This window comes from Fistularia commersonii, chromosome 28 (genome assembly GCF_037954325.1).
Source record: "Fistularia commersonii isolate RoL2024-O1a breed Wild chromosome 28, RoL_Fcom_v1.0, whole genome shotgun sequence".
Lineage (NCBI taxonomy): Eukaryota > Metazoa > Chordata > Actinopteri > Syngnathiformes > Fistulariidae > Fistularia > Fistularia commersonii.
In genome coordinates, this window is record NC_141311.1 from 5,992,403 (window position 1) to 6,016,154 (window position 23,752).

Sequence of the window (23,752 nt, forward strand, 5' to 3'; positions counted from 1 at the left end):
GATGCTCACCTTTTTGCAACGGCTTTTTGTATGAGCTATGATGGAGACAAATATGAAAAACATTGAGTTGTCTAAAGATATTCATATCATATACATAAAACATGCATATGCCAACAGAACACTGCACAGTGTAGAATGACCTCCAATGGAGGGCAAGGACTCTTAATGCGAAAGAAAGCCAAAGCTGTTTACAGTAGAATAGTTGTGTTGTTGATGCCCTCTTACTGTCTGTGTTATATGTCTGCATCCCTCTTGACACGGTTTTACAGTTTTACTGTAGGTGTGGTAAACAAAGGAAGACGTGGTCGTAAGGCCTGGTGTTTTTCCCCACCTCAAACTGGATGCTGTCAATCCCGGCTTTATGTATTAATGAGCCCCTGTTTGTTTGTTTTTTCTTTGTGTTGTCTAAATCCGCCTTATACAGTCATTCTTTCAAACTGTCAAGGCTGGTTTGTATTTTTCCAGAATGTAGCTGTTCTTTCCTGACTGTTTACTCCGTGTGCTAGTAAGGTTGTGATCTGATTTATGTTAACTCGTTAGCTTTTCCGTTGGATAGATATTGAAGAAAATGAGAATGCACACTCATTAAGTGAGTTGAGCACTGTTGCCATTGTGGGGAGATTTCCTTAATTCCAGAAATGCCAGTTATAATGTACATTTAATAGATTTTGTTTTATTGTATACAGAGAGAAAAGGGAGGCTAGCAAACTATGAAAAGAAATCATATGAATTAGTTAACAAGCCTCTACAATTGCAGGTGCTCACTTTATTATAATTTGAAAATGGAAATGATACACCTCTTTAGAAAAATAAAATTGAAAAAAATAAAAATGTCAACAATAAAGAGAGAAAATTAGTATTTCCTGGCTCCTGGCAGTGAAGATGTTGAATTATTTACTTTTTGACATTTTGTAGTACGGACATTACTTCAAAAACCAATAATGGTATAAAAGGCATTTTTCCCACAAAAACAAACATGCTCAACGCAGAAAGGCATGTTGTGTAAAATGCACTTGAGACACTGCGGGATGTTACAGGTATCCTCCCTCTGTCAGAGGAGCAGTTTGCCAAATGCAATGCCAACCAAAATAAGCACAATCCTCTCTTCTCAACATTGGCCAGATACCCCTGTGTGAATTCAACAAGATATACAAATTCCTAGCAGGGTTCCTGAGAAAATAAATGATTTACATGGGTTGTTAGTACAACTTTAGACAGTGATTGATAATACAAGCTGGAGTCAGACAAGATTTTTTTTGTAAAATAAATTTGTTAAAAAAATCTAATGGGAAATTTTTCCTTAAAACAACTCCTCCACACCTGATGATTGGTATAACTACAGGTTCCTGTAAGAGAAACAATAAAATACAACATGCAGGACAAAAGACACCCATCATAAACTGGGTGCATCCAACATTTTATCTTTGGTCCAACGCATCCACTTTTACCTTTAGAAAAGAGGACATGAGTCAGTGTGCGGATAACAGACACACCTTTTACTGAAATGTAGGGGGCGTAAAATGTGTGAGTGTTTCCAGTACCTATTACATTTAGCCACAAGCCTTCTTTACAGTTTATGTGTGAAAACTGACAATCTTGCATCCTGTTTCACAAGAAAACAAAAAAACATTTCTAAGCTATGGAGATAAAATATAGCATTATAACAATAACAAGTTGATTAAATCTCAGCAAAAAATTGACAATTGTATATTAACCTAAGCGATTGATCTGAGTACAACACAGTCTCACAAATGCACAAAGATACCATATTAAATTCTACTCGAGTCAGTTCTATGCATAAAGAAGACACCTTAGAATCGAAAAAAAACCATGTCGCCAAAACTTCAACAATCCTGTAACCCTTCATTACTCAAACATAGCCACCACAAAATTAAAATTCCCCCCAAAAAAACATATATTCTGTTTTTTTTAAATGACAATAAGACAAATCATATTAATGTACTGTATATTATTTCTATCTTGCACCTTCATTTGCAGTTATTTGTATGTATGAAGACCATTAAAAGACATTGCACAACCTTCAAGTGATTACATGAAGTCATCTTCCTCTGTAGAGATGGAAACGGAGAGAGATATAACTCTTTCCGTCTCTGACTCTATTATCTATTTATCTCTAACACACACACACACACACGCACGCACATACAGAAATAAATAATGGATTGTATGATTTGTTGCAAGTACACTCAGTAAGAGGAGAGAAAAACAAATGTGACATGTTAGAAACATTCCAGTTTGCTCTTGTTCTTGCTGCTTGCCCATGGTCATGTACACGATTTCACACATCCGGTGTGATGCAAAAGGCCTCTGATGTGAGAGAGGGAAGGTGGGAATACGTTAAAACAAAACCATTTTGAGTTACAGTAGGATAAATAACGACGGTATATGTTATCCAATACAGACAGAGTGATGGTTCCTTTGCTTCTCAGATGATCTTGCTGTGCAGCTTTTGTATTTTGAGTCAATAGAACAATTGTGTTATTGTTGAAAATTATAGCATTTGCATATCTTTTTATTGGAGAGAATGGAGGAAAACCTCAAGTAACAGTAAAATCGAACCCAGCTGTCCTCGTCAGTTTTTGCCTTACCATCCATTAGAAATCACTCCTTTGGCAATAATATGTATGATGAAATATTTGGCACCACTAAATGTCGCTATTTCCGCGGCCCAGCAGGGAAAACCCAGTTCTGCTACTCGCTGGTCAGGTTACAGTGTGTAAATATGGTGCTTTAGCTGAGAGCACATTCAGAAATACACTCTGTTCATCGCTATTTCAAAGGTATGTAAAATACAGTTTGAAATAATACATTTGTAATCAGTAGCCTGCTCGATGTCACATAAACACTGTGTTGAAACGTGTTGAAATATTTTGTTCTTGTGCAAGGCTTATGAATTGAGCTAGCAAATATCATCTTCAATGCTACGCCAAAGCTAGTGGGAAGAGTCAGTTGTATCTTGATCCTGCTGTAGTCTGCAATGGCTTGCGCTCAGTTGTAATTTTTAGAGGGTTAAAACACAAGTGTTTATAGTGAAAAGAGGCAGACTTGTAGGTTTGATGTAAAGACTGAAAAAAATGTAGAATATAGCACCTTTCTAAGATTGATTTTTGTAACATGCATTATTGTTGGATTGCAAAAAAATAGAATGTGGAGAGTTATGATTGTTGAAGCATTTTGATTTGAAAAAGTAAAATATATATGGTGCTTGAGCTGAATGACACTAAGAAAAGTGCTTGTTCCTTTTTGCCCCAAAGCCTTTGGAAACTTTGTTGCAAAAATTGCCACAGGCTTAAACCTTGGCCTGAGGTTGGATATCCTAATCAAAAAATCTCTATATGATTGGAAGTTAGAAAAAAAATAAGTAAGGGGCTGTGACTAGAATTATTTATTTAAAAAGTAAAATTGAGACTAAACAACTGCAGTTTTCCAAATAAATAAATTACAGAAATATCTAACAACCTATGTACCAAACAAATGTAGTTTCATTAATTATGTGTGACAAGGAGGCACACAATCTGGGTCGTAAAGCTGTCTGCATTTTCGCAAGGCATTAAACATGTTTCTGAATTAGTCAATAGGAGTTTAAGATCAGGGCGGCGAGGTGCAGCCACCATGTTTGGTATGGATGCAGTTTCATCCACATGCAGTGAAACTGATACTCACTCACTGGTTTATTGCAGCGTTTGCTGTTTTCTCAAAGGGTGAACCAGATGAAGGAACAATCTGTGTGAGTTAGTTTCACTCAGTGACCCTCTTCATAACACTAATGTTCATTACTGCCTAATGTGAAACTTTGAGGTTTCCCAGATGGTGTTGGTTGTTATTATTCATGTTTAGTGTTCAGGCTACATGACCTGTAAATAATACCCTGTATTGTTTTCCAAGCTTAAACTTCATGTGGCTGGCTTACTTCCTAAAATGTGTAAGTGCATGTTTTAAACATGTGGTTATAATGTTAGATTATTATTGCTATTCTCTGCAAAATGATTTTTAATTATTTCACCACATTGCATTATTATTGAGGTTGATGATGATAAACTAAAGGAGCTGGATGATGGCACAAATCTCTAGAACCAATAAAGCCAACCTGAGTACACCAGTGAATAAGATATTTGACCGAGTTATATTCTTATAATACAACTTGAAATCATGTAAGCATGAGTGTTTATGTAAGCAAAAGTGTTTGTAAAAATACGATTTAAGTCATTCGAATTTTTAATATCAAAGTTAGACCAAGAAACTTTTGTCGATATGGGCCTGTGGACCTCTGAAAAAAACACATCTGTAAATAGTAAAAGTAAACTGAGGAGCAACAGAGCACTTAAAAATGAATGGCTATAGTACCATAATTCTATATATTCTATATAGTCTTTTATAGAATTTTTCATGTCAATATTTTTAAAGTATGAACTGATTTTATATGACATGATTAATAATTTCAATTGTAATGTATATCTCTTGGTGCAACACGATTAATTAAATCCTTGGTCTTTAAGATGTGCTTTAACCACATCGTAACATCCATCTTAAGCTTTGTTTTTTTTCTATGTGAAAAAGAATTCAGCCACAGAGAAGACCTTTATATTTAAATTGGCAGCCGTATTCTAATGAACCAAGATTCAGTATTTTGATGGTGCAGACGATGATAATGGTGCAATCATTTCTTATCAGGGGTCGTGAGTCATAATCTGCCACCACCTTGGAACTTCTCTTACCTGCAAAATGGATTGCTGATGAATCTGTTGTGTTTTGGGTGGCATATTAAGCTTATCAACCATCACAAGTCTTAGCTGTGTGACTGATATTTAGGATGTGTCTGCCCAGTAATTTTGATGAATAAAAGAAACTGTTTAGCATGCAGGCATAGCTATGGAAGCTATTAGAGCAGCTTCACACCTCAGGAATCAAAAAGACTGCCCCTGATGTGGCTCCTGATGTGGACTGATCCTCAGGGTAGGCCATTGCTGACAGCACAATGATTCATCCTTTTATAAGATAAATCTTTGTCCAGAGTAATATTTGAATATATAAATCCATCCTTAAATCTACTGCATTTGTTAATTGCTAGCGCTTTGCACATTTTTTTTCCTTCTATAATTTGATAATATAACTATATATTACTTTATTGTTCATGTTTACTCATACTCATACACATAATCATCTTCGATATGTAGACATATGACGGCCAGCAACGATAAGGTGCAGTCTCTCGTGCACCCTTAGGAGGTTTAGGATAGAAATTAAAGAGCCTGAAACCACTAAACAACTCTAAACTGATGTAAGATTGAAGTGAAATTTATAAGAAACTTTGCATTTGATGAAAAACAATCGTAGCTTGAATTAAAAAAATAAGTTACGATGAATTAAATTAAACTCTGGTGTCTGCATAGCAAGTGCATGGCAAAGCAATGCAATGAAAACTTGCTTAATGAGATCTTGTGCATGAAATGAATTCAAAAAGTTTTCTTCTTGAGCAAGACAAAATTAGAATACAAAACACAGCAACGCCATGAGAAGGAAGATGCTTAATCTGAAAGATTTTACCACCTTCTTTTACAAAAAGAAAGGTAGGTGGACTAACCAAAACATAATTTACTATAAATGCTCAACATTATATTATCCATGAGTAGAATAACACATTTGTCATTATGTTTCCTATGTAATTTCTAAAATTGCAATGAAAGTAATCAAATTTCAGACATTCACCTAATGAGGTCTTTAAACAATATACTGTATCTTACTTAAAGAAACAGAATTAACAAGCAAATAATACTACTTTAAAAATCAAGAAAAGTAAAATGTTTTTCTCTCATACTAGAAATTATTCATTATAGAAACAGAATTTTGTATAGCTTACTGCGTTTTTGAGCAATGCTGAGTTTCAATTGTAGCAGCATGTTTATATAAGTTATAAGACAAAAAAACAGTGACCAATGTTAGTTAAAGCCAACTAAACCGGTGAGTTGATGAGCTGAATTTCCCTTCAATCCCTTCATTGTAAGCCAAATGAATCTCTTGCTTTCCTGCTGCCCAACCTACAAAGTCTTCATTCATTATGTCTGGCCATCTGCTTCATGAAACATGGCTGATATCTATCTCAAGATTCTAACACCAACAATGTGGTATCCATCCAGCCATGGCACCCCCCTTTTGTTATACTGAGACTTGTAATCGGGCTGCAGTCTTTGGGCGAAGGGAAAAGAAACACCAAAACCGGTCAGCAGTCGCTTAAAAGTCCGAAACATTTTTTCTAAATGCTATTTACACGTGACAGCTCTTCATACATTAGCACACACTTGAAAGAAGTTGTAATATCAACCCTATATTATTTGGTCATTTTAACTTACATGCAGGGTCATAATAACATCAGTTATTCAGTTCAGCAAGGTATAATCCTTTCTCATTTGAAACCCCTCGGAGTTTCATAACATGTGGCGGATGTTAACATAAGATAAGATAAAATTTATTGATCCCCTAGGGGAAATTCTTTTGTTACAGCTGTGTAATAGTTATCTGGTCAATAAATATGGATATAAATACAAATAGAGAGACAATAAGAAGATAGCAAAGGAAGAAAAAAAAAGAAAGGTATAGCGCTTAAAAATATCATTTCAAGATAAGGGGTGGCAGGTGCAGGTTTTTAAAAACTGGGTTGATGTGCCCTTTCTACTTACAGTAGTCTATTAGTGGTCAAACTTTAATTAGAAACTTAATTGACCTACATTTTAGTGATTAAGTCCTATACCCATTTATTAGGTTGATTTATGAGGCCTCTACTTCCCAAGAATCAGTTCATGGTCAGAAAAAAACCTTGTAGACCACTACTGAGCGTAGAAAATCAAAGAATCTGGAAATTCAATAACTTTATACATATATATATATACACACACGGTATACACAGTGGGGAGAACAAGTATTTGATACACTGTAGATTTTTTAGCTTTTCCCACTTACAAAGCATGTCGAGGTCTATATTTCTTATCATAGGTACTCTCCAACTGTGAGTGACGGAATTTAAAGCAAAAATCCAGAAAGACACATTGAATGATTTTTCAGTAATTTTTTGCATTTAATTGCATGGCATAAGTATTTCATCACCAAACGACCAGTAAGACTTATTAGTTCTTCTTTAAGAAGCCCTCCTGGTCTCCACTCATAACCTGTATTAACTGCACCAATTGAACTCAATACCTGTATAAGAGACACCTGTCCACACACTCTATCAAACAAATTCCAACCTTTCCACAATGGCTAAGACCAGAGAGCTGTGTTAGGACATCAGGGATAAAACTGTAGACCTGCACAAGGCTGGAACGGTTTACAGTACAATAGGCAAGCAGAGAAGGCAACAACGGTGAGAAGGCAACAACGGATGGCAAAATTATTAGAAAATGGAAGATCAAGGTGACTGTCAATCTCCGGTGGTCTGGGAATTCATGCAAGATCTCACATCACAGGGCAACAATAATCATTAGGAAGGTGAGGGAACAGCCCAGAACTACACGGCTGGACAATGACCTGGTCAATGACCTGAAGAGAGCTGGGACCACAGTCTCAAAGAAAACAATTAGTAACACGCGACGCCGTCAAGGTCTAAAATCCTGCAGCGCACGCAAGGTCCATCTGCTCAAGCCAGCACATGTCCAGGCCCGCCTGAAGTTTGCCAATAACCATCTGGATGATAAAGAGGAGAAATGGAAGAAGGTCATGTGGTCTGATGAGACAAAAACTGAGCTTTTTGGTCTAAACGCCACTCGCCGTGTTTGGAGGAAAAAGGACGAGTACAACGCCAAGAACACCATCCCAACTGTGAGGTGGAAACATCATTCTTTGGGGATGCTTTTCTGCAAAGGGGACAGGACGACTTCACCGCAAGTAAGGAGTGGCTCCATGTGGAGCATCTCAGAGTCCTGGAGTGGAGTCTGGAGTCCCCAGACCTGAACCCAATAAAATCTTTGGCGACTGCCCTGAAACCTGAAGAATCTGGAGAAGATCCGTATGGAGGAGTGGGCCAAAATCCCTGCTGCAGAGTGCGCAAATCTGGTCAAGTTGGTCGGTAATTGCCAACAAAGGTTTCTGTCCCCAATATTAAGTTCTGTTTTTCTTCTGTTTATCAAATACCTATGTCATGCAATAAAAAACAAAATAAATACTTAAAAATTATACAATGTGTTTTTCTGGATTTTTGTGTTAGATTCTGTCACTCACTGTTGAAGAGTACCTATGATAAAAATTATAGACCTTTACATGCTTTGTAAGTGGGAAAAGCTGAAAAATCAGCAGTGTATCAAATACTTGTTCTCCCCACCGTATGTGCTGTCACAGTATTTAAACCTCACAAATTATACCAAGATGCAACTGTTCCAAAGTAATCAATTCCATCAATGATCATCCTACAATAATGCAAGAAGTGCAAATCAAAGTACCTGCTGTATAAACAAAGATCGCACGCTTGTATTTTAATGACCAGATTATTTTTAATTCTTTAAATTTTTTTTGCAATGCAACTTTGTTCTATTTTGAGGACAGTGGTTGATATTAAATCAAAAATGCTCATTCACATACATGTAATACTTCTATGAATAGAAATACATAAAAAATTTAATTTGAATATTCCATTGGAAAAGGGTCAATGTTAATGTACTCAAAAGTACTTGTTTTCCCCGGTACACAAGTCATGCAAATACTGTTGTATGAACTCCCTGCAAATCGCACCCAGGACCAGGAAACTAAAATAATGTGATCCAAAGCCAGCAAGGTTTTAACTACCAGCCTGTTGCAAGCAAATATGGCATGGTGTTGCCTATGAATTATACATCACAAGGAATGAGGATTATTTGGTCAATGCATTGTGTTAATAGAATACATAATAAGTTATTAAATGTTACACCCCAAGTACTAAGCAAGATTTAGTTTTATAATTGCATCTTTATTCTACCTTCAAAGTTTCTTTTCATACACACACTCACAGACACACACAAATATATGTACAGACATACACACCAACACACATAAACACATATATACATATATATGTGTGTGTGTATATATATATAAATGTGTGTGTGTGTGTGTGTACATATATATATATATATATATATACACATAATAAAACAGAACTTGAACGTCATCATGAACTTCTTCCATTTTCTAATGCTGTGTTTTCCGGACTATAGGGCGCATTTGGATATAAGCCCAACCCACTAAAGTTTAAAAGAAAAAAATAATTATAGATATATATTACCCGCACCGAATTATAAGCAGCCATGTGAAATGGGATATTTCCACATAAAGATTTTATAAATGTTTATTTACGTACCTTAATTGTTTCCAACATGGCTGATCAAACACTGAAATCACTTCCTCTTCAGTGTCGGAGTTAATGATCCTCAGAAAATGTCCATCACACACCTTTTAAGTCTCTGTCGGTGTCGTTCGCAATGTCACTTTCGTCCCGAGGCAAAGTTCCCTCTGAAGTTGTGTTGGTCCCTTCACTCAGCAGTCAAACTTTTGGAAACTCCTTGGTGAAGGTGGATTCTTGCACACTGCTCCGCCCTAACCTAGGAAAAGGATGCTCTTCGCAAGCGGCCAGTTTTTGTAAATAATTTCTGGCCACTGGTCATCCAGGCCTCGGAGTGCCGTTTTAAATACACGATTCACGCTGATTACGAGTAGCTGCAAAAACATTGTTGTTGAAAAATACTTTGCGTGTTGTGCTGCGTTAAGTGCGCCAAAAATGTGCGTCTTCTTCTTCTTCTTTGCATTGAAATCATGCGTCTGTCTCGTTTTTGTAATCCCTGCTAGAGCGCCTCCGATGGCCGTCAGCGAAGATAAATCTATAGATTCGTCATATCGCTATATAAACCGCAGGGTTCAAAGGGGCGGGGGGGGAGTAGCGGCTTATAGTCCAGTAAATACGGTAATTGTCCCAACAGTTGTTGCCTTCTCTCCAAGCTGCTTGCCTATTGTCTTGTAAACCAGTGGTCCCCGAACTACAGCCCGGTGGCTGGATACGACCCGCCTCCATAATTTGCCTGGCCCCTGAACAATCACAGAGATGCATTATGGTCTTTTTTTATTTTTTTTATTATGGCCATATAATTGTGACTTGTTCGTGCATAGAATGTAACATTCTATTCCACCCTACTGCAGTATGTGATTTACCTGGTCTTTTTTTCTGTGAAAAACTTGAAAAGGATTATTTGGTTATTATTTATTTCATTAATAATGTTACTATTTATTTTCTGATTTTTTTCCAGTCAAAATCCCAGAAAAGATTAATTTTGGTTATATGTGGCTTTCTGGAAATCAATAAATGTTTATGTTTAGACACCTCTGTGATAGTCAGGCTTTTTGTTACAAACTGGCCCGTCAGAGAAGGAAAAAGTTATTTAGCCCTCGTGGAAAAAGTTTGTGGACCCCTGTTGTAAACCATCCCTGCCTTGTGCAGGTCCATTGTGGAGAGGTTGGAGTTTGTTTGATTGAGTGTGTGGACAGGTGTCTTTTATACAGGTACTGAGTTCAAACTGGTGCGTTTAACACAGGTTATGAGTGGAAAACAGGAGGGCTTCTTAAAGAAGAACTAATAAGTCTTACTGGTCGGTAAGTGATGAACTACATATGCCATGCAATAAAATGCAAATGAATTACTTAAAAAATCATACAATGTGTTTTTCTGGATTTTTATTTTAGATTCCATCAGACACAGTTGGAGAGTACCTATGATAAGAATTATAGACCTCTACATGCTTTGTAAGTGGGAAAAGTTAAAAAATCTGCAGTCTATCAAACACTTGTTCTCCCATTGTACATGTATCATCTTCTGTGACACCTATCCCCCCACTTTGGTAGAATACCGCATTATGGAAATTCTGTAACATCAATTTTACAATACCTTTACATTTTGTAATTTAACCTAGCTGCACCTGCTTAGAACCAAAGATGTCACAAGAGGCCTCACAACATACAGGCTGTCAGGTACAAATCATGCCACCTGAGGTTTACAAGTGTAAAAATGTGAGGTGGCTTCATTCGGATTTCTGGATTGGGACAAAAATTTGATAAAATTTGATGGCTACTTTTTTTGATGCAATTAATAAACTAAATTTAATTTGTTCAGGGGCCCTTGTGGACTGCTCACAAGGGCAAATAGCAATGTAGGGATAAGACAAAAATGTTTCGCCAAGTCTTCTCTCACTTTATTTGAAATAGCTGAAAGGGGCGAATATTATCTCAAATTACATTCACTTCTTCCCAAAGAATCACAGCCACTTAAGATGAAGGCAGATTTATCACAGAATTAAAATTGTTTTAGCAGCCTTGAAAGGAGCTCTCTCTTCAGAGGATCTTTCAACAAAGCATGTCTAATTTGAAAAAGAATGAAGTGGGAAAGAAAAAAAAGATTTCAATGAGCCAGGAAATGTAATGCATCTGGTCCAGCAGCTTTGATGGGAGTCTATCATCTCCAATAATAATGCAAGAATTTGCATGACCATTCATCTGTTTGGCTGTCCAACTGAGAAATGACATGTTGTTCTCTCAAATGGGTTGTGCACTTTGATAGAGAACACCTGCGACCTGTTGGGCATTTTGTGTCCACATCCTGTGCAACATTTTTAAAATGAAATTAAATACCAAGGGTAAGAAATATGAGCCAAGGACATTGTTTTCTTTCTGTTCATTTAGGGGCTTTCACAATGTCAGGAAGATGAATAACGCAGTGTTTCCTAATGACCACTGAATAGAGGACTGATTTGTTGACAAGGTAGCAACACTTGGGTTTATTTTCCAAAAATACACGATATATTGACTGCTTCATGACAGCACAGTAAAACTCAGGTAGAAGGGTTGAATATAATAATGTATCATTTATTAGTCCCTCGTGGGGAAATTCATTCTCTGCAATTAACCCATCATGGATGAACTATGAGGAGTAGGCTGCTGTCCACCAGCGCCAGGGGAGCAGTTAAGAGTTCAGCGTCTTGCTCAAGAAAACTTCAAGCCGGGAATCAAACCTGGAATGTTCGGTTCCAAAGACGATTGACAAGCTCCTACGTCACGGCACCCCCAAAATAAAGGATGTCCCTGGGTGGGGGTTTATTGTTATATGTGAAAGGTATTACAAATCTCAAAACATTAACATGTTTTGATACTGTCCACGTATTATGATATATTTTTTATGTAATCCCATGTCCCTGGTTCATGCCCATCAGGCTGTTCTTTGTACCGGTGTGTGGTCTCAATGTTGTCTTTGCTGCCTTGGTGACATGACCGTCCACCTCAAAAAAATGAAGTAAAAGCCTTTCAAGAGCTCCAGAAAGAAGTCAAGAGATGGCTCATACCCCGAAAAGACTTGGGTTAAAGACCCAGACCCATGTATAAGTTAGAAAATACTTAATTCAAAAAACAACATTGCTCCAGTGGAATTCTACCAATAACATGACCATTCAGCCTACCGTGTACAGAGTACAAGCTTCAGACATTCTAAACAATAAAATTGCAATTCCGTTGTTGTGGAGGTTTTTTATCACATTAAAATAAAGTCTATATACCAGTTTATCATTCAAATCCAACATTTGCAGTTGAATATCCAATCAATGTGCAGACGAATATCCTATAGGATTCATTAGTAATGTATGCACAACCCATTAGAATTCAGTCAGTGCATGCAGATTAACCTTTAGGAACTTGAGCAAATAATGTTAGGCAGATTTTTCCGACTGTCTTTTTGATTAAGAATCTTTGAAAGTATGACATTTAAAGGCAACACATCAAGAGCGTCTTTTCTTCAACCGCATTTCTTCAAACTGTCTTTTCAAATTACAGATTGAACAGGAATTGAGCATTCCAACATGCTGGCAGTGGTCTGGCAGCCTGGAAGTGTGAATGTCAAAGGGCGTTTTGGTACAGTGGAGAGCATCAGGTTGCTGGAGCTTTTCGGGTGAGTAGCCACTCCACTCCCCCCATTGCGGAAAACAGAGGACATCTTACCAGGGTTATGACTTCAAATATGTAACTGCCTCAGCCGCTCTAGGCCAAGGGAACAGATTGCTCCAATTACAGCAAGCCTCAAGAACCAACGTCTTCTTGACACCTGCAATGGTCTATTGGAGTGAACTTGGAATCGTGGCATGTTGCTCTGGAGCACTGGGGCCCATGCATCTCACTGCCAATTGGTATTCTCTTTGAATCCTCAGACGTCTTAATTTGGTCCTGCTTTGCAGTAAACATTTTTTCTTAACGTTTGGGCTGCTAGCTCAGGTGATTGGCACTTCCTCTGAAATTTTTAACAAAATCAATTTTCTAAGAGCCTTCCTGAGCATATCAAACTAAGAGATGCTTTTTAGCCTCATTTCGGCACAGCGGGCCCACAGTGGTTATAGATTAATTCCTTACTATGCTTACCCAAATCAGCGGTGAAAGCTGTGATGGAACACACTCTTTAATTGGCAGTGTCAAGTAATGCACAACATGCACGGAACCAGTTGCATTGGGAATCACCTTGTTAATTGAGGGCTGCAGTTGAGAGATTGACTAATTGATCAAGGCCTTTACAGTGGTGGATAATTCATAGCAGCAACACTGTGGGAGGAGAAGCCTTGTCAGCGGTGATTCATGTGTCTGTCGGAGAAGAGCCGGTCTCTCTGGTCTCTTTTGTTCGGTAGGCCCGGCGTAAAGGGGATTGTATCATCTGCACCTCCGCCCACCTGCTCTCTCCTATCCCCACTTCAGAATTTAAAAAAGGTGAGGCTCATGTTGATAGCTTGCCACAAATGATACAGTGCTGTATGTCTCCAAGCTTCCCCAGATGGTTGCCACACTCCTTTAACACCATCGAGATAGAAAGAAGATGTATGGTTGTGTTGTAATGAAAGCATGAAGGGACTCTAAGTCAGGGAGGAGATGTCTCCATCACACTGGTAGCACTGTAATAATGCCTATCCGTCCTGTTGTCTTGGGTGAAAAATACGTTCATGGGAACAATTGAGAAAACTGAGAACCTGGGGCATTAGTTTGTCATTTTAAAAAAGATATGGGAGATGGGAAAATCAACTGTAGGAATAATTGTTGTTATTAGAGGTTGGTGTTTGGTTTTTTGACTCAAAAGTGACTTGATGAAATATGTTAAATTCTGAGAAAGAATCCAAAGCATTGTTCAAGCCCCCTAGAGGAGGATCACATTTTCTTCATCAAAAGAAATATTGTTTCGCTTTTCAGGTAGCAGTATTTTCTGTCTTCCTGAGTTTTATCTACCGGTACATGTTCAGAGCTGTTTTGAGATAGAGTGTTAAATACAAAAAATACATTTGATCTGATAAGAAATACTTTGTTTCATGCAAGCAGTGGGTATTTCTAACACTAAATTGCATGTCGGCCTTGTGTGTTTGCTTTAATTGATTCATGAATTGACTTTTAAGGCGAACCCTCGTCCTGTACATGGAAGGTTTTTTCTGCTTGTTCGCAAATTTGATAAGCTTATTAAACACATCATGGATGGAGGTCACGTTTTTACCTGTTTGTCATACCCTCTCAGGATTACGCAAATAATATTTCACTGAAGTTGTTGGAATGCATAGTCCTAAAAAAAGCACATGGAGAAAATGTACATCACAATGTGAAAAACAGCAATTTTCCACTAAATTGCATCCAGCAGAGGAATGCTCTTTGCAGAGACCCCTTGTCATTTCTGAGCAGGATTAACAGACCAATTCTCTTGAAATGCGTTTGATGGGTAGAGCATATGTGGACCAAGGAAGAACCCCTTAGATTTACAGATAGACTCAGGCTCATGGAGCGTTTTTTTTCATTCTTTAACATCACATATAGGGCATGTCTGACATTTTCATTTCAGTGGAATTATTTCAGAGGCCTTTATGGCACAATTCATGGATATTTCTAGTGATAATGTAATTTCAATATGTAGGATTTTGTACAGATTCTTGATTAAGGCTTATATCGGATTGGGATGTTGGGTTTGCAGAAGGTCTAAACTTAGTAAATGTAACTTAGTCAGTTCAGTATTTATTTGAATTTCATTATATTTAATATAAATCCATGTTTATTAAAGTTGCCTTTTTAATGACTTCTTTGTAAGGGGATTTATCTGGAATACATCACTATTTGTCAGTCTTTTGTGAAGTCAATTTAGATGTATTTTGATGTGTTATTGTTGAAGAGTAAGGCTTCAGGCTGTACTGTGTAATTTTAAGTGAAGCCTACCAAGATTGCCCAGAGTCATTAAATTAACATAGTTTGGGGTATTTTTAAAGTGTGTTATATTCTTAAGGACTAACAATACTTGAAATTATTGCTTCTTTTTCATGGCCAGACAGAGAATCATGTTGCCTTCCCGCTCATATGTTTACACATATTATATAGCCAAGGTTGCAGGTGATTATCACAGAACTGATGGATGAACAAAGGTGATTTGTTTTGTATTTCTGTCAATAATCCCGTTGACTCTTGTTTTATTAGTTAATGTCTCACTTCAGTATTTCACTTCAAAAATGTCAAACCTGCCATCATTTTAGAACAAAATGGGCCGAATCCCACAGGCAAAGAAAAATCCCTTTAAGGTGCAATTTGTCTTGATTTGATAGATGAGGACAATGAGTTGTTGGACTTTTGGATGAAAAAGGAATATCATACACCCCGCAGAATGATAGTACAACAGTCGGTTCAGCCTTTTTACATATTATATTGAATCATTTGGCAACATATTTGACTTACCAAAACGATGTGACGTTAATCCTTATAGACATGCTTTTCATTAATTACATACGCTTTTTTTTTTCTCATGCTCTTTAAATGAATGTCCCAACACATTTGATGTTGTAAAAGTGAACTTCAAAGACAACATGAGGAATGAAATATGTGGATGTTTGAATAATTTGAAATTTGAAAGACCACCGCCGCAACTCTTTCAACTAAGACTGCAACATCTTTGTTTTTCTCCTTCTCTTATTTCTCAGGAGGCAATGAATGGGAATAGATTACAATTTTGTTTTTTCTTTCTTTTTTTTCATGGGTAGCCACAGAGGGGAAAAACCGTCAAAGGAAATCTGTAAGTCTGCTGTGTTCGAAAAAGATAAGCAAAACAGCTATGTGTCTGTATTTTTTGGAATACACAGTACATCAAAAGATGGAAAACAGACACTTTCAAACTATATGTATTTAGTTTAGTATTCTCTTTGTCAATTTCATACCACATTTGATTGTCAAATTGGTTAAATTTATTCTCCAACTGTCAGCGGCATTTTCTTACCATCTGTTTCCTTGAATACAGACAATTGAAGAGTTTTGTTTTTATTGTGAAAAATGGCATATTTATTAGAATACAGTATCTGACACAACCAAGTCCTTTTAACAAAACATTTTCAAGTTAGGAATATGACACAGGGGCGGTATAGAAGAAAAAGTTGTTGTCCACATGTCTGCGTTTTTATTTCTTTATTTCCTCCCTTTATTATTTGTTTTGTTTTATTTTATTTTTTTCAATTTTGCATTTCCTCCCTTAGCTATGTGTTTTGAGAAAAAATCTGCTCTTACAAATATATCCGTAGCTTCCAATTGCCTGCTGATTCCAGGATTTGCTGCATAAAAGTGAATTGTATTCCTTTTTTGACAAAGCAAACCTACAATTTACACCAATGTGCTTAGCAAAGTAATGTCCCTGTCAATACAAGACTTAGGTGTAGGCAGCCAATGTATTCAACAAGCCAGAGGCTGGGAGACGTCTCATTTGGTTAAAGCAAAGAAGTTAGCTGCAATTTGTTACATACTACTGCTTCAAAAGCCTCTAGTTTGTGAAAATGACTCAGCAGTCTATTTATTTTCTTCAATGCAACTTCTATGTTTAATCAGTAACTACTCACACACATTTATCGCTTCATCTCTGATTGTTTTTTGTTAACAGTAAATGGGCTGATCCATAAAAGAGGAGCAGTAAGTCACTGTTGCTGGACCAATGTATGACAGAGAATACTTAAACATAGATGCCAATCAAACTCTGGCTCATATCTGAATACAAAACTGATTTCTGTGATTCTGTTAGATCTCCAGCTTTAGTCATTTATTTGTTTAACTTTTATTACAATAGAGATTGATGTACTTCCAGTTCTTATCAGCACTATCCTATTGTTTAAGCATTTTGTAAATATTTACATCGGAGGTGAAGCATACACAATGCTTTGTTTGATTTTTTTGTGTACATTCTTTGCACTGCAAATTCCATCACATGAACACTGAAGATTCAGCTTATTCAGACATGTTAAAGATTTATCTGACGTGGTCAAAGTGTCAAATGTGAGCAGAGAACTTGGATGATGGTTCAGTAGCCATTTGACAGCTGGATGTGATAAGAAGCCTTGGGCATGTTCTGAGATGTCCATGTTTTTTTCTTTTCACTGGAGAGGCAAGCTGTTGGAGGAATACAGCATTCTTTGTTTAATTTATTTATTGTTTTCCATCTCCCTAATACTGATACAATTATTGACTTTATAGGGGAAGAATTTATTCTTTTTTTAAAGGTTCCAGAATGATAATATAGGTTATGGAAATTATGCTGGACATTCAGTCAGATGGGGGCCTTGTTGAATCATGCAGTAGAGTACAACATTTTGAATGAGGTACATAGCTTTTTAAATCTGTCACAACATTTTGTTGGGGTTTATACTTGTTTTAAAAGAAAAAGAAAAAAGACCAGTAATTCTGCCATGATACACCTTCCACTCTTCTTTTTTATTTACAGGACCAGAAGCACATGGCAGGTCACAAGTGCCGTGAAAATTAACCACCCTCTTCTCCCATCTGAAAATTTAGATTCCCATGTACTGACATACAACTCCATGAATGCACTCACCCGAAGCAATATTTCAACTTGCGCACAAATGAAGAATAGACTTCTGTTCACAAGAGATGACTGCTGACCCAGTTTGAAGCTGGTACAGTGTGCCAAGGTCACTCACACACACTCACATACATACAGCTTTTATTTGTCCAGAAACATCGAAAAAGGCACTCTGGTTTCAACTCACCATTATGATTTTTTTGTTAGGTTCTATTTCAATTTGTGCTCCATCACCTGTTTGGAAAATATCAGATGGATTTACAACATTCATACCACCTCAAAAAAATATCTGGATTAAGACCTGTTTAAAATTGGTATATAGATATACTGCAGATAATCTTACTGTAAAATTAAAGAGATTCCTGTTTGGTATCTCTTATTCATCTCTTTATTCAGATATCTCAATTTTTCTGACTGAAGTCATTGTTCAATGTCTGTATATTTGCAAATATACAGCGCATTAAATGTTAGTATATTTGTACATTTAAATTCTGTCTTTTTTTGATGACAAATCTTATTTACAGCTCCCCTTTGTATTGATGGTGATGTCAATTTTATGCCTGTCCTGATGAGAACTATTTAGAGTCCAAATATTTTTTACAATGAAAGTGCGGAAAGCGCAAGTCTCTCTATTTCCTCTTTACATAATAAATTAAGTCAGTGTGGGAAGCACTTTACTGCCTCAACACTGCTCTCTGCTGGCAAATTAACTTGTACTGACCTTTGATCACTTCCAGGGCTGAGCCAGAGAGATTAAGGATTAAGTTTGCATTAGCATTAAAGACATGGTTTGCCATTTGCTGAAAAAAAAAAAAAAAAAAAAAAAAAATATATATATATATATATATATATATATATATACATATATACACATATTTTTTTTTTTATACAATGGCAAAGAAATGCATATACTAAATATTTGGGTATGTATGAAGTGCAATTAATGCTCATACAAGTGTGATTAATTTGTCCTTTTTTTTGTCTCAGCAGTGTGGTGCCTTGGCATGAAGAAATTTGGCAGATTCAGAAATGATCCGTTCTGCCCTTGAGCAAGTTTGTGGTGTCACAGTGTGATAGATACACATCCTCCACCTAGGTGACTTGCAGATTTACGGGGGGGGGGGGGGGGGGGGGGGGGGGGGGGGGGGGGGGGGGGGGGGGGGGGGGGGTTGTAATGACTCACAGGATCTCGAGCTACAGGGACCTCTTGGACATTTTGAGTAATAGAATGTTGTTCAGATCCTGTCAAATGAGCTCCAGACTCACTGCTTGTCAGAAGCTTAAGGTTCCTGCAGGGCCCCTGGAGCTGACCACCCACCTCTTCATAGGCTTTTTAAAGAACCAAAGGGAAATCATATTTCAAGTGGGATACCCTCTCTTTTCATCTGCACTATGCTTATTACTGCTTCCAAGAAGATCAAAGCTACCTAAACTGCCTTCAGAACCTGAAGCCCCCTGAAGATTCTTTGCTGTGCTAGAATAACAAGGTGAAGACAGCCTCACTTTTATCTTCACCTCAGTTATCAAGAGAGTCATATTCATCAGAAGTGAGCCTTTATGGCCGTACTCCCCATATTCCTCCTATAAATGCACGGTGCAAGTGAGTTCCAAACACGGTATTGGACGACCGTAGAAACCGGTTTAGCGGCGCGATCACCTTTGTAAATACAACTCAAAGCAATATTTTCACAAACTGAAAAATAGCAATGATGTCATAACTATAGCGCACTTCCAGAAATAAATTGAATGTAACCAATATCGAGTACTGAGGGAGTTGACTAACCCCTCTACCCTGTTCTTCTCTATTGATTCTGAAACAGCTGTTTTAGTTCTAATTAAAGGGAAGTAGCAGGTGTCACCTGAGCCCCGACTCCAGCCATACACCTGGTTGCGTTAAATTGATCCAAAGTGGTTTGGACGGAGTGCCTACATGCCTGCGTCCCACATTAAGTCCCTGGAACTGAGCACCTGCTTGGAGCATGGAGGTAAGAGCCCTCCACCCACACTACCCCATGGAGGTGCGCCAAGCTGGCAGGCCCAGATCTTCACAGGGATCCAGGGGACGGCTCCATCATCCCTGCTTCTCTCTTACCGGCAACATCTGTAAGTGTGCAGACTTGTGGTCACACTCAGCTGAGGACCGGCTGTGCCCAAGAAGATAATTGTCTGTGGAAACCTCCCTGAGGCCGAAAGGCAGCTTGTTTCAGATCTCCTGATGATTTCACAGGACATTAAACTGGACAGGACATTTAACTTTATACCTCTCATTTGTTTCCTCTTCAGGGTATTTCCAAATACTCATTACTAGTTTTCCAAGAAACGTAGCAAGCCTAAACCTCCACCAGCTTTTATGCTTGTATAAATTGCCTTGGGGATAACTGGGGGGTTTGGACATGGTGCATTCATGTGCGACCTTGGGAAAACAATGTCCTTCAAAATTAAGCAACGGCAAAAATGCCAAGGCTGCTAAAAAAAGGTGCGATCTTGTATTGTCTATGTATTCCCTAATAATCTGTGAATTTAACCAAGACTTAGCCTTTGACTGGGTCTTGCCGTGGGTCATGCTGCAATCTCAGTTGCAACAGTCTCTTTGTGCCACAACAATACATTAATTTCATGAGTCAACAGGCTTCGGCTGGCAGTTTGTGTTGAGCTAAAGAGTGTTTAATTGGATTCTGATCCACAGAAACACAACTGGAGGCTTGTTTCCATCTTTTATTTCAGCAGCACCTGGAGCGTAATGGTAGTGATTACATCCCTCCTGTGGCGTCTTGGTGGTTCAGCCCTTCGACAACCCTGGGATTAGGCTGTGGCAGTCATGGTCTATGTTGCCATGCTGCCCTGTTCAGATGCTGCCAGCTGTGCTGCTTTGAGGGTTTTGTTCCAGCCCTGCTGAAATAAGCCCAGGTTCAAAGGGAATTATAATAACACAGGCTAAATAAATTGTTTGCCTCCGGAACTCAGACAGAGCTGGGATTCCAAAGAATGTGTCGCAGCTGACTCATTTGTAGAGGTATAAAAGCAACACTGTTTACCTCAATGTAATTAACTAAATTAAACAACAAAATCTACTAGGAGAGAACTTTTATTAGATTCAATTAAGTCCCTTTCCGACCAAAGACAAAGCAAGCCCCCCTACACCCACACACAACTGTCCTGAATCAGCTTGAGCTTTCCCGTGTAATCAGGCTGATTCATGGATGCCTTAAACCTGCATTCTTTTACAATTCCAAAGGCCACAACTATGCTTGCATTAAAGTAAAACTGGATAGAAAACACAAGCAGCTCTTGCCATTTTTGCCCTATCCTTTTCATCACACTTTTTTTTTCAGTTTTTTACATTTGGCACACTGCACATTTCCTCAATTGAGCGGAACAGATCTCGAAAATGCGTGTGAGCGCAAGTCCCCTTCTATCACTTCTCGGCCACCTCGCCAAGATATAATGCAGACTTTTGTCTCCCCCCTATGGCATTGAGAGTACAGCACCCAAACTCTGATAGAAACTATTTCCTCGTAAAGTTCTGTCAGTTTAAAATATGAGTTACATTGGTTTTGACATTTTTGACATTGGTTTTTCACATGCCCTCAGCAAAAGTCATTTTATTAGAATCAGATCTCTCTGGTCCAAGGCTGATAGAGAGATTAAAGTACTTATTCAACATCCGAGTTATGTACTGTGGCCTATTCGGGGGTTTAAATTTGGGGAGCAGAAGTTTCTGATGCACAGGAATTGTAAATGAATGCATCATAACATCATTAACCTAACAAAAATCTTTAAACAAAATGTATTACTTGCTTAATTGCCAGACAAAGGGTTAGCATTCAGTTGCATATTTATGCTGAATCTAACTGTCGAGCTAATCCACATTTCATGAGCATTCGATACCAATCAACAAAAATGATGTGAAAATATGTCGTGTTAAAGGGGAATAAGTAAATAAAATATGCATGTAACTTGTTAAAATAACTGATAATGATGCGAGGGGAGCATTTTTCTCCTGAGCTCATTTTCCACAAAATGTCAATGGATGTTGATGAAACCCTTCTTTTCACTTCAGCAAACTCTGCTCACAGTTTTTAAACCAAGGATTTTAGATGGTCTTGGCTTCATTTTGGGAATCATAGCCACATTTAAAGCTAGATAGAAATTGGACCGGGACCACCTTGTGATTGACATGTCACTGCCATGTCAACTTGATTGCATCTCAATTAGAGCTGCCCCTTCTCTCTTGTTCTGCTCCACTTTCTCATCCCACAATACTTTCCCTGGTTTCAAAAGGCAGCGATGGCATTAACCACCAGGTCATATCACATTTGTCCAGTGTGTGATTAGTCTGAAAATATACCCATCAACAAACCTCCCAATTCAGTTCAATTTTTAGGCTTAATAACATGCCAATGTGGCTGTTTGTCAGATGCTATGACATGAAGTGCATTTCTACTGCAGACAACTTGTTATTTACATAATTACTGCAGTTTCACATTCTGAAGACTTGTAGAGAGTAAAAAAATAAAACTAGCCTGTACAGATACCAGCTGTTATACTCTGCTTCCTGGGATGTAGTCAGATTTGTCTTTTTTACACAGAGCTAAACCAACCAACATGCTGACAGCAGACTCATATGTGTCAAGCAGGCATGAAAATGGATGCCCTGTCTCATTTTAATTGAACCTTTGGCCAAGAAAAGAACATCACTGGTTTCCAGCAAAGAACTTATAATATTTCTGCAGGGTAATTTTGATATTTGAAAGCTGAATCTTGTTTTTGCCCCACAGCTTACCACTGCTATTTGATTTACAAAATGGTAACTGCAATGACGAAACTGTGTTTTTAAACAATTTACAGCTGGCTTCACACAGGGATGTATAACAGTCTTTCAAGACTATAGAATACATTTTAAATGTTTTGAAAATAAACCTTGAAATAAATCTTTAATGTTTTCTGAGTGGCAGGAGGTCAGTGACCTCTGTCTAGAAAGACTTTGGTGAATGAGCAGTAAACGAAATTAGCACTGACTGCACAGGGAGGAATAATATTATGTGACCTTTGACCTTAAATGTGGACATGCACTGTCCTGTCTTACAACCAAAGAGACCAACACATCTGAATAATACATTCAGCCATCCAATAGGGACCTCCATCGTTAACACAGGGGTTACACGAACGTAACATTCCCGTCACTTTCCACAACAGTATCTAACAGAGAATGAACCATATCTCTAACCAGCCGAGGCCTGATCTCTCACTTTCCGTCTTAATTAAAAAGAGAATCTCAAGAGAATTGTATATTTTAGAAGCTGGAGGTGATAGCAGATTTCCAATGAAAACTCTCATAGCTTATCTTCATAAGCATCTTTTATGCATCTTTGCTTATGCTGCATCTTTGAATCATCTTCTCTTATGCTGTTGCAGTTTTTTGATCCCTCAACATTGTTGTGAAAATATTGATGACCCTCTGCTCTGGTTGTCTTTTTTGATTTCTTGTATCAGTGAAGGCACACTCGAAAGCAAGAATCAATGGATAGTCTTGCATTTGAGCTGTCTCACTTGAATACAAGCTTAACTCCAGATAACTGCTGCTTAAGTGAAACACTTGGATTGTGTAGGTACCAAATACTTGAATAAGGTTTGCACATGCAGTGCACTTAATGGAACTCTGAGGACTCATGCCCAAGGGCAGATACTATCAGTCTTGCAGGTACCTGCTGGTTCACAAACCTGCTTCTCTGAGACAAATGGAAACCCTGAATTCGGTCATCCTTTGTGTGTTTGAGGTCGTCTTTTATATACAGTAAGCAGTGAATCTGAATCTTTGCATGAACTGTAAAGAAAAAAGAACATTGTACCACTTTTGATTTGGATGCAAGCAAGTAGGAGCAG

General features: G+C 37.8%; 1 long non-coding RNA gene across 1 annotated transcript; it reads left to right on the forward strand.

The window, feature by feature from the left end:
• Positions 1 to 2,778: 2,778 nt before the first annotated feature.
• Positions 2,779 to 10,734, forward strand: LOC147217333 (uncharacterized). Its single transcript, XR_015108917.1, has 4 exons — positions 2,779 to 2,801; positions 3,702 to 3,748; positions 10,566 to 10,623; positions 10,714 to 10,734. It is a non-coding gene; the product is annotated as an uncharacterized LOC147217333 (long non-coding RNA).
• Positions 10,735 to 23,752: the final 13,018 nt, after the last annotated feature.